This window comes from Pteropus alecto, unplaced genomic scaffold (genome assembly GCF_000325575.1).
Source record: "Pteropus alecto unplaced genomic scaffold, ASM32557v1 scaffold86, whole genome shotgun sequence".
NCBI lineage: Eukaryota > Metazoa > Chordata > Mammalia > Chiroptera > Pteropodidae > Pteropus > Pteropus alecto.
In genome coordinates, this window is record NW_006442109.1 from 19,841,150 (window position 1) to 19,857,276 (window position 16,127).

General features: G+C 37.7%; 1 protein-coding gene and 1 pseudogene across 1 annotated transcript in view; one reads left to right on the forward strand and one right to left on the reverse strand.

Annotated features, from left to right (window-relative positions):
* MYO5A (myosin VA) overlaps positions 1 to 16,127 on the forward strand; it is a 165,176-nt gene that overhangs the window by 8,864 nt on the left and 140,185 nt on the right. The gene's annotated exons all lie outside the window — the stretch shown is intronic.
* On the reverse strand, positions 7,466 to 7,584 carry LOC112469860 (annotated as a pseudogene).

Consider the following 16,127-nt stretch of genomic DNA (forward strand, 5'->3'; position numbering starts at 1 on the left):
GGCGCGAGGGCTGGACGGCTGGCACCACCCCGCTTCTGAGTATTTCCGAATCCCCGGCCCCGGACGCCTGCCGCCTGCCACGGCGCCTTCCTCTTTCGGGCGGTGATGGGGATGAAGGCGGTGGAGGGAGGCCGGCCTCGGGGGTCTCTGTGGCCCCCGCCAGGCGTCTTGGGCAAGGAGCAGAGAGCATGTTTCTGGGAAGGGGACCTGTGTGCATTTACTAGGGTGGGCCTGGGTCAGGATTGCCCAGCCCTCCGGCTCACTTTAGGGAAAATCCTGGCTGGTGGAAGATGCTTCTCTGGTCGATCAGATGGTCCCTCCCTTGGGGACACGCGCTTAAAATAATGTCTAGTGTTGGTATGCGTTGCCACTTCTACCACCGGCCAACCTTTCTGTCAGATTATTTGGAATCCTGCAACGGTCGCCAGCCGATTGTCACCTTTAGCTGGCCGATTTCAGATTGCTGCCCTGAGATGGTGAGCCCCTGGGGATGATGCAGCCGGATGAATGCGAGCTGATTCATGGGCTGGTCCGTACTCATTTGTCGCTGGGAGTTTGCAACCTGCGTGTAATCCCTTAGTGCCTTGTTAGGCTCCATGTCTTCACCATCTGCTGGGGCAAGCCTTTTCCTTCTGGGTTTAATTTAAAGGGAAGTGGCATCTTTTTCTTTGTAATATTGACACCAGTATTCTCTGGGTCTGGTAATTGCTGAATGGCATATTTTGGAGAACTGTCCCTTTGAAGACTGTTCTGAAAATTTGCCTTGAGCAGTGTGTGGTGCCCTTTGTGAATGTGTTATCATTGGCATTTTTTACTGTAATTCATGTGTAAGTAGGTGTTTTGCCAGCTATCAATTACTTCTAATTACAGTTAACAGAATTGCCTTAACTTTTCAAGTTCCCTTTGCAGTAGAACCTCCATTTAGGGTTCTAGAATTATTGCTTCCAAAAGTGACCCAAGGAAGCTGAGGGCCCAAGATGCAGCATGTTATATGGAGAAAACAGTTCTGGACTCCCATCAAGAGAACTGGGTTCTAGCCCCCAGACCTTTTCACTTGCTGTGTAGCCTTGGGCAAGTCTTTAACCTCTCTGTGCTTCAGTTTCCTCATTTGGGTTAATTATACCTGCCCTGCATCTCTTAGGAGGCTGTTGTGAGGATTAAACCTAATAATAAATAGGAAAGCATTTTGTAACCTGTGAATTTCTCTACGAGGTATACAATTAATTTCTTCACCCATGAAGAGTTTACATGAAATATTCTCTGGGACCCCTTTCTTTCCAGCCCCAGATTTAAAAACAGCACAGTTGAAACTTCTCTCTAAACCTGGTACTTTTTGTAGGGATTGCAGATCTCTAATATATAAATGTATGCAGTTGAAAGCTGATTCAAAGTTACTTTATTAACAAACATTTATATAGAACCTACTATGTGCCAGGTACTGTTTGTTTTAAGTGCTTTACAGATTAACTCATTTAATCCCTAAATGTACGAGGTGGCTACTAAGAAATATCAGAGTCATTTTCACATGAAGAGATAAAGATCTGTAAACATTCCTTAGTTACTTTGTATAGTTACCCTGCCCCTTTCACTGTTGTGAGGAGGCCATCCTTCAGCTGCCTGACTAATTGCAGGTGGGTTAACTAGAAAGTGACTGGATAAATAAATTGCTCTTGGATTTTGGGTCTATTTTTTTCTGCCAAGAATCATTTGTAGGAAAAAAAAAAAGACAGTATGATTTTTAAACTGTAATGTTTTGGGCTTCGGTCATAGCTTTTTCATAATGTTTTTAAATTTACCTACTAGTCATTATAAAGACAGACTGATTTAGACACCCACAGTAAAGTTGAATTTAAGCTTTCTTCTCCTAAATACAATTATGCCTAAAAATAATCTGGTCACTTGGCTAATTCTTTTTGTGAATGGACTTTAGCTTAATGGTGGGCAAAAATATTGGTGCTAGGTACTCTGCTCAGTGTTGGGAGATTCTAACAAACAATACACAATCCTTTCCCTCAAAGGGCTTACAGTCTGCTTCTTATATTCTTGACCCATTTTGAATCTCCAAGGGCACAAATAACCTGCTGTTACTCAACAGCAGGCAGACAGCTGGTATGGTATTAGTAGAAGGTAGGGAGCAGTTTTGGACATGGGGGTGTTGGATGAATGACTCTAGAGATAAAAGCTTGAGTGGTGATTATTAGAGGAAGAGGGAAATCCTTAGAAGTAATATCAATGGATAAACACAAGAATTTTTCCCTTGCAGAGGATTATAGGAAAGGAAATTCTGGGATAGATAACTAGGAAAGATGTATTAGTGACATGCCATAATTATGGTATTCAACATAGTGGTTAAATCTGAAAAGTGCCCTTTTAAAAAATGTCTTTCAGAGCTTACAGGCAGATTTTGATGTGTGATACAGATCAGCTTTTATTATGGTGAAAGGCAAGAGACATTCAGTTTATTTTTTTTATATAGCTAAAATGATAATGGTTTTGTCATAGCACTTTAGCGGGCCTTCCATTTTGCAAATTTTTTCAACAGTATAAACATTTTAAGGGCAATGGCTAGGTTCCTAGGATATAATATTTCTAGAAACTAATATTTTGGTTAAAACATGTTGGTTTTTAAAAGAACAGCTTCCATAAAATTAATCAATTTAAAGTGTACAATTTAGTGGTTTTAGTATATTCATAGGGTTGGTGTTGATTTATTTTTAAATCTTCTTGGCTTGTTCCTAAAAGAATTGAAGGTGTGTATAATATTTCATTGCTTCTAATTTTGAAAATATTTGCTAGTCCTGACTTGCCAGTGGATATCTGAATCATAACATCACCCATAGATGCTTTCAGCAACTTCAAAGAATTCAGCATTCATGGAGCAGGGTTTATTAATTAGACCTAGATATAGTACCAGCAGCAATAAAATGACATGCTAGTCCTCCTCACTTGAGGTTCCCAGACACCATGGATAGTACCATAAATGCTGTAGAATGGCCAAGATTACCTGACGTTGATTCATTAGGATTCCCCATGGTGTGTCAGGATGTTCAGTTTTGTAACAGTGCAAAAGGACTTAAAAACCCCTGCTCGAGAGCCGTGTAAACTTTCCTAGATGAATCAACTGTTTAAGCCAGTAGATTATATAGCTGTAACCTTCCTTTCCCACTGTATTCCTTCATTCCTACCGAAGCCACATGGCCTAGATTTTTTCTGGGATAGTTTCAGTTTTATATTCTATGCCATTGTCCCTTTAAACCATCAATCCTGGAAATTCTAAAATTTTAGTATCATAAATACATTTTTCAGACTTATTCCAGCATCTTAAAAGCAGGATGGCAATTTCATTGCCGATCATGTGCCCTGATTTGGGGTTTGGCAAGTGCATTCACTCTCCTCAAAGCCTCTTGTCATGCCCCTTCCATCCGTATTTCCTCCTGATGTCCCTAGGGCTGTTAATGGCACTGCAGTTCTCCTAGTCCCTCACGTTGGAAACCTCAGCAGCCTTTCCCTTGTCTGTTTACATTCTACTTCTTTACCAATTCTAATTTTACCTGACATCTAGCTGACAGTTCTGTCTTAATGACTTGTACGCATTTCTATCTTATAGTTATTTGTGTATATGTCTGCCACTCTCACAATACTGTAAGCCCCCTGAGATGCTGATTAGAGTTTTGTTTACCTTCTGTAGAACCTAGCACAATGTCTTACACACAGTAGGTGCTGATTAAATATTTATTGGATGAATGAAAGAATACTTAGAAGAGAGACCGACTGAAAATAATGGTTTGGGATGATTAGTCCACTTGCAGGAATGAAGCAGGGTATAAAGAAGTGGTTAAACAAGTAAGCACATTTTCAGGCATGTTGAACAGGATGAGTAATAGGAGAACTGGGAGCCAGGGAGACCAGCTGTAGCAGGAAACAAAATGTGTAGTGATGAAGGTCTGTCTGGTAGACTGAGGCGCATGCAGAAGGTATGGGAAAGAAGGGGACAAATCTGAGAGACAGGTCTTTGTGATGGGTTAGATACAGGATGGGAAGGAGAGGGAGTAGTGTAGCTTTGGAAACTAAAATTTAATTCCCATTACATCATGAATTTTTGCTGACTCTTTGGACCTTGTAAGCTACTCAGAAATACTTCGTTAGACTGTTGGAGCAAAGCAGAGTGCTCATGATTTCCTCTTAAAATTTATTGATCTCTCTTGAAGTGTGAAAGTTCAGTGTATTGCCCAGTGGCTAAAAGATGACAGGGAGGTTCTAATTCTAATGAGAGTTGCTACTGATAAACAGTTTAAATCTCCTTGGTGATTAAGCTTTTTAAAGTAGGGGAACACTGGAGGAAGGTCTATGAATGGGGTTCCAGGGATTTAACTACAACCTCCAAAGGGTTGAGGGGGACACTAACTTTTCTATAGGAGAGTGTGGGAGAGGAGAGATGAACCCCGTTACCTTACCTCTTATCTCAGAAGGTAATTTTGCTTCTCTGTTTTTCATTTTATGATGGATTTATGATGAATTCTCCATTGGGAGAATCTAGGGGCTCGTGGCCCACTGGAAGGTGACTTGGATTTGTCTCCACTTTGGGCAGTTCCTGATGAAGTATAAGGTACTACTATTGTAAGTGTAAACTCCTGGCTGATCTATAGAATAAGGTCTGGCCCTCGGTAAAATATTGTGTGGACAACTCCACTCCTCCCATTCCACCCCACAGTTATGCCGTCTGTCCCACAGTGGTCTTCCCAGACTTTTTCCATTTGTCTGTTCAGGGACTCCCCCCCACCCCCTCCGCTTTCCTCTAGAACCTGCCTCACACTGTCTGTCTCTCTCTAATCAACTTTATTGAGGTGTATTTTACATGTAATACAATTCACTCATTTTAAATGTACATTTGTATTTTAACAAATATATTCTGTTATATAACCACCCCCACAAACAAGATACAGAATATTATCCTCAAAAGCTCCCTTGTGATTAGCTTCTTCTCTTCCCCAGCTTATTCAGAAAGTATTTCCGAGTTGTGCTTACCCACCAGGGCAGAGGGAGAGTTTGTTTTGTTGTTTGTTTCTAAAAAATGTATGTTACAGTTCCACCTTAGCCGAATCAATAAAGATACTTAATACAGAGTATTGAACTTGGGAGTCACTCCTGTGGAGTTTCACTGACAGTGAGAGGTGGGAATAGGTGGGATAGGAGGTGGGAATAGGTGGGATAGGAGTTTGGGTAGTTGTTTAATCTTCCCTTCACACACTTACCCCTTTACTTTCTTTATGATGTCTGCCTTTCATGCTTTGTTTCCTCAGCCTTAGTAGTCAGTTTTTCCCTTTAACACTTCTCTGCCTGAGTTGTCATGTCAGTCTGGGTTTGTGCTGATACAGATTTTTGAACTTTGCAGAAATTTATCCCTGACTTCTTCCTGCCTCAGGCATTTTACATTTTTCTGCTAAGCCCTCCTCAGTTGGAAGTCTCCTTAACCAGCAGCCGTTAGCATTAAATATCTCCTGTACAACTGAACCAATTGTATGTTTTGATTTCAAAATAATGACTCCAAACTTAATTGAAATCAAGGGGAAAATGTGTTTTCCATCCCTCAGTGTTCATAGAGACCATCTGTCTACCTTTGGCCTGATGTGCTGCTGTGGCCAAAAAAAGTGAGCAAAATGCTAGACTGGAGGGAGACTGGACACAAAAAAGACAAGTTTTGTCTATCTTAGGTCATTCATACAAAAAATGCATTGGTCCTGTCTAGAAATCCTTTGTGTGTGGTTGGAGTTTCTAATTCTTGATAAATATACACTGAAACTAGAGGATTTTCAGAATAAGAGAAATAAAGTCATCAAGGCAGTGTAGAGGCTAGATAGATTAAAAGAGTAGAACTCTTTAGAAAGATGAAGGTGAGCTGGACAAATAGTGAAGTATTTAACAGCAAAAACTGAAGTTTCTAACATTAAATCAGTTCAGTGGAGATACTTATTAGATCTTGAAATAAATATGTCATTTAAAATGAATTTCTACTTTAAACATTACGTTTTACATTTATGAAATTCTTTACCTCAAGTTATGATATCAGTTAAAATGTAGTACATAAAGAGAAGGGCCTGGTTAACTCACGGATAATAGATCTGACGCACCCACTTACCAAAACCTCTATTTGACAGTATTAAACAGTTTACGAGCCAGAGCGATTTTAGTTGGAAATAACAGAAACCCAATTCGAAGCCAAAAAGGATTTTATTTGCTTGTATGACCTTAAAGCCCAAGGATGGCTGGCTTTAAGGCTCAGATGTGGTCTCTGGGGCTCTCTGTCACTGGGTGTCATGTCAGACTGTGCTGTTTGACATTGGTTTTATCTCAGGACAGCTCTTTTTGGGATGAAAAAGATGATCAGTGGCTCCTGCATACCACATGATCTAGCTCTGGACCTGGAGAAAGAGAGCCTGGTAGAGGAATTCTAGTTGCCCTTGCTCGGGGTCATGTGCCATCTCCTTTCACTGCGCTCTGTGGGCCGTAGGGGAAGAATACAAGTGGTCAAGTCGTGCTCGCCACAGGGGCCGGGGGAGGGCAGGATTGTGATCGTTAGTCCCATTCGGACCTGGTAGAGTGGCTGAGAACTGTTCTGCATCAGAAGGAATAGTGCTGGTGGACAACAAAACAGCTACCCTTAATTGATGTCCATTATGAACCAATCACCAAAAGAAGATTGAGAGAGTTTTGCATAAACAGAAAGACATTGGGTATCTTTCCCTTAGAGAATCATTTTTAATTAAAAAAAAAAAAAAAAGCCATGAAGAATTTATACAAGCAATGTTGCTAAAAGCATATTAGAGACTTGGAAGGTATTTTTTTATTCCATCTCAATGAATTAGGGAACCTTGAACCCTATTGCCTTTCCTTCTGATCTCTTTCTGCTGTATTTCCTCAGCATTTCATTTTCCCTTATTTCTTTCACATCTTTCTTGCATACATTATTCTCTTCCCTCATTTTCACTCAGAGAAAAGGTGCAAAATTTCCTATTACCCCTTTTTGACTGTCCGAATCATCCTTCATTCATTGTCGGTATAGTATCTTTTTCTGCTCTCTTACCTTCTGCCCTGTCATCTGCTTCTCGATCCTTCTACTACTTTATTTCATCCAGTCACCCCTAATGCTCTGTTGTACTTTGTTATAACCAAATACTTGTTATTTACTAACTTAGATCGAAGAGGGTACTTTTGCTTTGTTGCCACTCCGTGAATCTGACATCACAATAGGAAGTAATTTTGCATGAGTTTACATAAATCATTTTCTCTGTGTGTATGTATTTTAAACAATTAAACATTTGTGTTTGACTAGTTTTTAGACTAGTTAGAACTAGTTATTGAGCTTAACATACCAGAGTATATACAATAACCAGCTATTACTTTAAAGAAATGATTTCTCTTTTTAAGACATTTTGTAGCAGTGCTTAACACACTTTTTTTTTTTTTTTGCTTACACAACCTGGTATTCCTAGGTGGTCTCCCATCCAAGTACTAACCAGGCCCGACCCTGCTTAGCTTCCAAGATCAGGTGATCTCTGGTGTGTCCAGAGTGGCATGGCTATAGACTTTAAAACACTTTTATATAGGATTGATCTCTATATCTAGAGCTCAAGTTGAGAAAAATCTTATAGTTTGACAAGCATCATTCTCAGGTTAGGAGCAGAACTGGAGATATCCATTAAATCAGGAAATACTTAATAATAAGGAATTTGGGTTAAAGCCTGGATTAAACTTTCATTAACATAATTTATATGATTTTTAAAATCTTATTTTAGAAATGAAAAGTTAAACCCACTACAGCTATTATTGTATTTTCTCTTTCCGCTTATTCTCATTTTTTTCATCCTAGACCAAGATTTCATCCTAGACCAACCTCTGCACTACTGACATAGTAGACTAGATAATTCTTTTTGTCTGGGGGCTTGTGCCATGCATTGTAAGACGTTTCGCTAAATCTCTAGCCTTTATCTGCTAGATCCAGTAACTTCCCCCACTCCCAGTTGTGACAGCCAATCCATATTGTCTACAGACAAGGCCCCTCCCCACTGCTTCCCCCCTTCTGCTTAAGAACCTCTGCCCTGGACCTTAAGACTTAGACTAGGGTTAGATAAAGTGAGAAAGAATTAAAAACAAACAGATTAATTGGAAAAAAAACTTTAAAAATATAATTGACTTCTCAGTAAATTTTTCTGCTTAGAAAAAAATGATATAGTGTAGACAATTTTGGAAAATACAGAAACATAAAATTAAAAATAAACTAATTATACTACCCAGAGATAATCATTGCCAACTATTGATTTACTTAAGTCTTTTGTCTATATCCACAATGGTAATTTTTATAATTTTTAAAACTTAACATGTATTGTGAGAATTTTTATGTTGTTAAATATTCATTGAGAATATTTTTAATGGCTGCATAATATTCTATTATCTGAATATACCATAATTTACTGCTGTGCATTTTCACTGTTATAAGAAATATACTACGATAAGCTTCTTTATACATAAATGTTTGCTTGAATTAGTCAGTTTTAGTCAATTTAGATTCCAGGTCTCCTTGGCAAGGGTTAACATTTACATTTATGCAGGGTAGGGTATTCATATTTGTTTCATTTTTAAAAATAGCACTTTTTATGTACATTGCTTCAGGGCTAGGTTGACCAGATGTCCCACTTCTGTGAGATGCTTTCTGCTGTCCAGTACTTTTACTCTGTTTTGAGAAATCTTCTTAGACTAGAAATATATAAATTTATTTTAAAAATTTAACCTTTTAGAAATCTAAACTTTTTTCCTGAACATTTTCATCATTGTTGCTTTTATTCACTATTTCTCCTTGATTTTGGCAGATGTTATCTCATTGGAGGAATAATTAAATTAGAAAGAATTTTATAAAGAAAACCAGGAAGCTACTGTCTTGAAGAGTATAAACAATGTAATATTAAGTTAAGAATTACCTGAAAATTTGTTATTTCATTGTAGATGATATGTTCTCCTAATTAAAACAAATTACTATTTGTTTGAAGTGGTCAAGATGAATTTGCTTTCAGTGGGCAGTCATGAGCTTGAGAGATCTTCAACATCAATACATGCTTTAAAACAATTAGAATGGAGCAAAATATGCCCAGTGTTAAGATAGCACCCTAGAATGGAATCCTTACAGCACTCGGAAGGTGTTGGATTTTGCAAGGCTCGCGGTTCACTGCTGTATAAGGCAGCCTTCCATGAGGACCAGACCTACACTGACTCCCACTGTAGCCTGACCCACTCCTAAAGAGTCAAGTACCAACCCTGTGCTGATGACTTCCAAATCTCCGTTCCTAACCTGCTTGCTCTCCCTGCAAACCTAGCCTAGATCCCTACAAACTGTCTTATGGACGTCTTTACCTCAAACTTAACATATTCAGAATGGAACTTGTCATCTCCTCCGTCCCTCTTCATGCCACTCTACCCTACTTAACCTCTGTGTTTTGGTGTCCTCATGTGTAGGATGGGATAATAATAGTACCTACCTCATAGGGTTGTTATGAGGATTAAATGAGTTAGTTCATGAAAAGCACTTAGAATAATGCCTGGTACATATTTAAGAAATGTAAGCCACTATAATTATTGTTATTACTTTTGTTCCGTCTGGTGAATGGCATCAACATCCATCCATTCACCCAAGCCAAAAACTTAGAAATCATTTACTCCCCCTTCACCCCCAACCAATCAGTTACCATTTCCTGATACTATCCATACTCTATTTGAGCCTTTAATATTTCTTTCCTAGATCCTGAAACAGCTTCCTAATCTATTTGATGTTCCTGTAATCTATTTTTCTTTTTGCCGACAGAGTAATCTTCTTTATGTACTGCATGTATTGGATCATGCCACTCCCTGGCTTGAAATTCTTCTAATTTCCCATAGGATTTTTGCCTTGAGAAAAAATTTGTTAGTGTAGTGCTTCTCAAACTTCGGCATCCATTTGCGTCACCTAGGAATCTTGTTAAAATGGAGATTCTGATGTAGGTCCGTGATGGGGCCCAGGTCTCTGCATTTCTAACAACTCCCAGGTGATGCCAGTGCTGCTGGATTGAGGCCCACACTGTGAGAAGTGAGGCTGTAATGCATAGAGCTCTTTCTGACTTGCCTTCATCCTGGGCCAGCCTCATTTCTCATGCTTCCTTCCTGGCATTCAGGTCTTCACTTTAAAGTCGAGTGCTCTCCAGGTTTCCTTCTTCCTGCTTTGCAGTATTTCCCTTGCTTGGCTTTCTCTACATTTTGTTCATGAATGAGTTCCTCCGGACTTCGGTCTGGCTAAGACACTCCTGTGTGTTCATATAGAACACTCTGTTTACCTGGGGCCTGATACTTACCATGCTGTATTGCAGTTGTCTATCTTCCCAGAACTTCTCTGAGACCCTTAAGGACAGGGGAAATAATCTCATTTGTTTTGTTTTAATAACAACTTTATTGATGTGTAATTCACATACCATACAGTTCATTCACTTAAATTGTATAATTCAATGGTTTTCATCTGTTTTTTTGACCTAGCATCTAGACCAGGGTTTGGTCCATAGTGAGTAACAAGTCAGTGATTGAACGAATGAATGAATGAAAGACAAAGTATCATTGTAAAGTTTTCTCCAAATCTTCCTCTCTATATTTTTGGGTTTAACATTTCAGCATTCAAATAATCTTATTTATTCATCAATAACACTTCATGAGCTTCCCCCTCTTTCCTTTCTTTTTGGTACCAGGATGGAAACACTTTATTCTCTTTGTTAATTTTAATGCATCATTATAGATCCCTGTCTTCAGTTCTCTAGTGCTTCCAGTTTTCTTTTTCAACCTATGCTGTAATGAGTAGTACTGACCCAAAGCACAGATCTTAACATGCTACTCCCTAGCTCAAAACCTCTGGCTAGTCCCTGACCTCCTCCTCTCCCTGCCCTAATTATTTACTATAGAATTAACTCATTCCGTGGCCTAACAGTTAAGACTCATAATCTTTTTCTAACCCTATTCACTTGGCTTGATCTTTTACAGCAGTGGGGTTTCACTAATGTAGCAATCATCTGGAATGCTTTTTAAAATGTAGATTGCTGGGTCTTACCTCCAGAGGCTTTGAGGCAGTAGGTTTGAGAGCCCCAGGAATCTGCATTTTTAACCAAAACTATAGGGATTTTGAGGCAGGCGATCTGTGGAACCCCATTCTGAGACATTGAACCAATCTTCCTGCTTGAGCCTATGTTCCAGCTTTTCTTAACTTTAGACTTCCCTCTTGACAGAATCGCCCACATAGTAAATGCTCAATAAAAGTTAGTTAAATCAAACTATTTTTGAGTGGTGGTGGTGATTCTTTTAAAAATTATAAGATAATATTACTGTGGACATATTGTCAGCCGCCTTTTTTTCCTGGCTATCCTTAATGTTTCACTTTTATTATAATATGTGAGAATATTTGGCACATAATAGTGACCCAGTAAATTTTTTTTTTTTTTTTTGCTATTTTTAAAAGCAACTGGAAAAACTGCCTCCCTTATATTAAACTTAATTGAGAGTCTTCCGTGGTGAAAGATGTTCCATTACCTTTACTAATAATAGATGTGAAATAGTATAAGAAATGACTTGCGAAATTACTTTGGGAGCTATTTTTCTTTTTAAAAAGCTTTTTAAAAAAACTATAAAAATAATGTTAAATACAGAACCTTGGAAAATTCAGGAATGCAGAAGAAAAAGTTGCATTATCCTCAGATACTCTACTCTATATTTTGATGTATGTCCTTCTAGCTTTTTTTCTGAGTATTTTCTCTAGCAAATGTTTTTGTGTGTATACATACTATTTCATAGTAAGATTTTTTTGTCTAGTACATTGTGAACATTTTCTTGTGCAAATACACATTCTTCTACAATATGTTTTTTAATGGCTTCAGAGTATTATATTGCATGATTAGTCATATGTTACTCAACCAGTCCCCTATGATAGGTACTTCCAATTTTTTGACAGTTTACATTTAAACTGAAGAGAACCACAAGCCTTTGTGTGTTCCTTTAAAAAGGAATCAATTGTAGTTGTTAATGAATTTGACTATAATTATATTTCTACATAACAATATTGCTACAAAAAGTGATTATCATATCAATGTTAAGATTAATCTAGTTAGAGCTTAGAAGAATTTAAAAAAAAACAATATCAAAGCACTCAGGAATAAATTCTTAAATTTAATTACATATTTGGGATCTCAGACTGCGTCAGCTACAACAGCCCATTACAAAGGAATTCTCCAGACGACAGGGGTAGATAGATGAAGATTATTAATCAGTAGGCCAGGTGAATCAAGGTGTAGCTCCAACTTGAGAGGACAGTAGATCTCTTCCCACTCCAGTATTTTAGAAGCCTTATGGTCAGATGAATTATATTGTAATCTACACATTAATATACCTGCCTTTTCTTGTTAGTTGAAGAGACTGTCCCTGACTAACTAAAGCCACCTGGGATTTGTCAAGCCCTTATATCCATATTTAATAGCAGAATAGCCTGGTAGTTCATAAACTGTTGGCTTCAGAAATGAAAAGGTTGATTAAGGCTAAAGGGGGAAGAAATATAGTAGAAGTAGTTATTTAAGAAAAAACACATTTACTAAATCAAGAGAAGTACTGTGGGAAATATTCTCTGAGACATAAGACATATCTTAAAAGCTTAGAAAAGGAGTCTTTTTATTAATGTATTTCAAATAAGCCCCCCTCCCCTTGACATATACTGTTATTAAATGTTTCTTATAACAAGTTTCCAAGTCTAGGAAACTGGCCAGGGATCCTTAGGGGCCCAGTTCTTCAGAAGATATCCAGTTCCTTTGGGGCTAGGGTGGCACCTCCTTTTTGGTCTGTGTCAGGAGCAGCTCCTTAGTCTCAGGAAAGTTAGAGGAATCTGTGGACCATGTGAAGTTGCCTCCTTGGTCACTGTCCCCTGAAGTCATCAGAGTCTAGTTTGTGTTTTGGAGCTGGGGCCTCCACCATGCTATGTTTAACCAGGATCTCAACAAAATGTATAGATGCAACTTAACTGGTTTGCGTAAGGATTAGGATGGCTTATCTGAGTTCATGAAACGCTAAGTGGTGGGGACATTTGAAAGTCAATACCAAGTTAACAAGTCCCTAAGACTTAGTTCTAATCTGTGCCATTCTATACATTAAATCTAGATTCTTAAAATAATTTTGTTTTTAAGATTAAACATCTCCTCTATTCTTATTTGCCTTGCTTCTCTATTGGTTATTTTTAAGGATTTGCTAAGATAACTATCATAGACTATGTTGAAATTTAATAAATCTATATAAGTGGAGACCAAATTATTTAAAAATATATATGGGTAAAATAGATGGAGTAGTGCCACTGTACATGATTCCAACTTGAAAATTGCTTCTGTTGGTCAGCAATTAAGGTTTTGTAAGTCTGAAATTACATAGATTCAATTTATTTAGAGTGTGGTCAATATATAGACAAAGAATCCGAGCCAGAGCATTGGAACTCTTGTACATGCTTTTTACTTTAGTCAACTTAATTCCTTAAGTAACCATTTACCTTTTGAGTTTTATTCTTCGCTGCCGTAGCACAGTGACATCACGTGCAGCTGGAGCTTAAAGAAGGGTCGTGTTAATTAATTCCACTGAAACAAAAACTGCCTCAAGTAGTTAATGGAATAACGGCCTCATTAAAAGACCTTAGACTTTTTTTTCAGCCCTTCCCCCTCTCAAGGATTAAAGATGGAGAATGGCACAGATTGTTCACTTGAGACCATTTTAAGCTATTAATCTATCTTACAGTCCTCATCCGATGGTTATTATTTCAACAGGAATCATTCAGGCCATGTAGTGATTTTCTCTTATTTTCTCTTGAGGCTCTCTGTTTGCCTTTAATGACAAGTTTTCAAAGAGTAGTCCATGAACTTTGGCTTTGTCAGAATCTAAAAATGGACTCTATTTTGTTGTTTTATTTATAGCTGTCATATTTTAGTTTAAATACAGCTGACCTAGCAAGCAAAAATCTGTATGTACAGGTAGGGTGGCAGATACCAGGTCAGGTTGCTCACTGCATTATTAGTGGGAGGAAGAGGCTATGTATGTTCTCATCATTGTATTCTTCAGCTAATCATACTCTCAACTGGTCTTGCTATTATGAAATTCATTATTTTGTCTTCCAAATAGTTAAAGACATAGGGATTATTGGACAGAGATGGCCAGTTAAGGAAAACCTAAGGTCTAGAGATAAAGTAGGAAGAACCTTTCGCATATAAGATTATCTTGGTTTTCCAACCCAACATTCTTATAATCAGTAGAAGCTCCCCTTTTGTGACCTAACCTTTGAGGACACTGCCTTCGAGCAAACTAGAATGTTTAATCTACTTCTAATTTTAATAGTAGATGAAAAGAGAATAAAAGGAAATTAACATATAACATGGTTTACAGTTTTTGGTGTGGATTTCATTCTATTGTTGAAAATATGCTCAGGATCTTATGTGTATTCAAGAGCTAAATTTTGGGGAGCATAATAATAAAGATATAAAGAAAAAGAAAGTAAAAAATAAATACAAGAAAACATGAAAATGTAAAAAAAAATGCTGAGGAAAGGGTGGTTTGAGATTGGGACATTTAAGTTGATTACCCAAATATGTGTTACCATATATCTGTAGGGCAAACAGGGTTATGTCTTGGGAAGGGAAACAGCATGATAATGTAGGGGACCACTGACATCTACAAATAATACTGGCCATTATACTACAGAGACTCAGAGTGGATGAAACAGGAGGGATTAGACTAATATAGGACTAATATAGATGCATAGTTATGTTTCTACTTTTATTGTTTGTATATTGTCTTTGTGTTGTGATTTTTTTTGGTTGGTTGGTTTTTCAGCTTAGTTGTAATTTTTATCTGAGCTTTCTAAAACTAGCTACAAAATCAATTTGGATTAGCTGATTCTAGGTTATTGAAAGATGTGATTGAAACAGCTTTACCACTTTAGGGTTTGTGTGGACCGGACACGCTATGAAAAGAAAGTAGAGGAAAGACTGTTTACAATTTATAAACAAGAGTTAAATTTTATGAATCTGAATGATTAAAAAAGAAATACATGAAATGAATGGTAAATACTGAGAACAAATAAAGGAACAAACAGTAATGTGGTATGGTTTAAAGCATGATCTCCAGTATTAGGCTGAGCTTCTTCCTGTGTGATACAGGAAAAATAGTAAATTTTATCACTTAGCTCAGTACTTTAATATCATAATGGAGTCTATTAATGTAAACTCTTAGCTGGTATTATTGGCTTGTCTATTTTAAATGATTTGTAATCATTTGTTCCCTTAAAAAAAATCATAGCCCTGGAGAGATCTCTCCTTACCATACTTGTAAAGCTTCTGCAAGGTTTCAAGACATGAGCTATGCATAGTAATGCAATTTTCCCTCATTCTATGTCTTGCTATTATGAAATTCATTATTTTGTCTAGAGATGCTCTTTCAGTTATAATCTCTCTGCAACTCAGCATTGTCAGCACCATCTGACATAGCTATAGCTGTCATCCCAAATCCTGTTTTAATCTGTCTCCTTCATTAGCATTTTTGACCTTTTTTCTCTCAGAAAGAGGAATTTATTCTAAACCAGGGCTCTTACTGGTCCCATACCCTATTGTAATTAACTGGCATAACTAGCATTTTATGCATAATATAGACATGTGCTATAAACTGTTGGTTGAATCTCAAAAGCCAGTCCTAACCCCATTTTCTCTTGCCAGTGTTTGAAAGACAAATATGCCTTTTTCTAACTGTTGTTTCAGTTAGAGCTAGCTGTATGATTCGGTTTGGCCTAATGTAATATGACCAGAAATATTCTGGAGGGCCTTTACAGGGGGAAAAAGTTGCTTTTCCGATAAAAGGAACAGAAGCAGTAGAGTTGTTTGGATGCATATCCCCTCCTTTCTTCCATTCTTAAGTGTGGAATAGGATGTATGGAGTTGTGACAGCAAAGTTGCAATCATGAGGCAATGAGCCTGAGAATAGAAAGTTAACAAGCTAAGGTGAGCAGTAAGTTATAGAGTCTGGGTTCTTAATTGTATTATTGAGCTGTCGTCAGA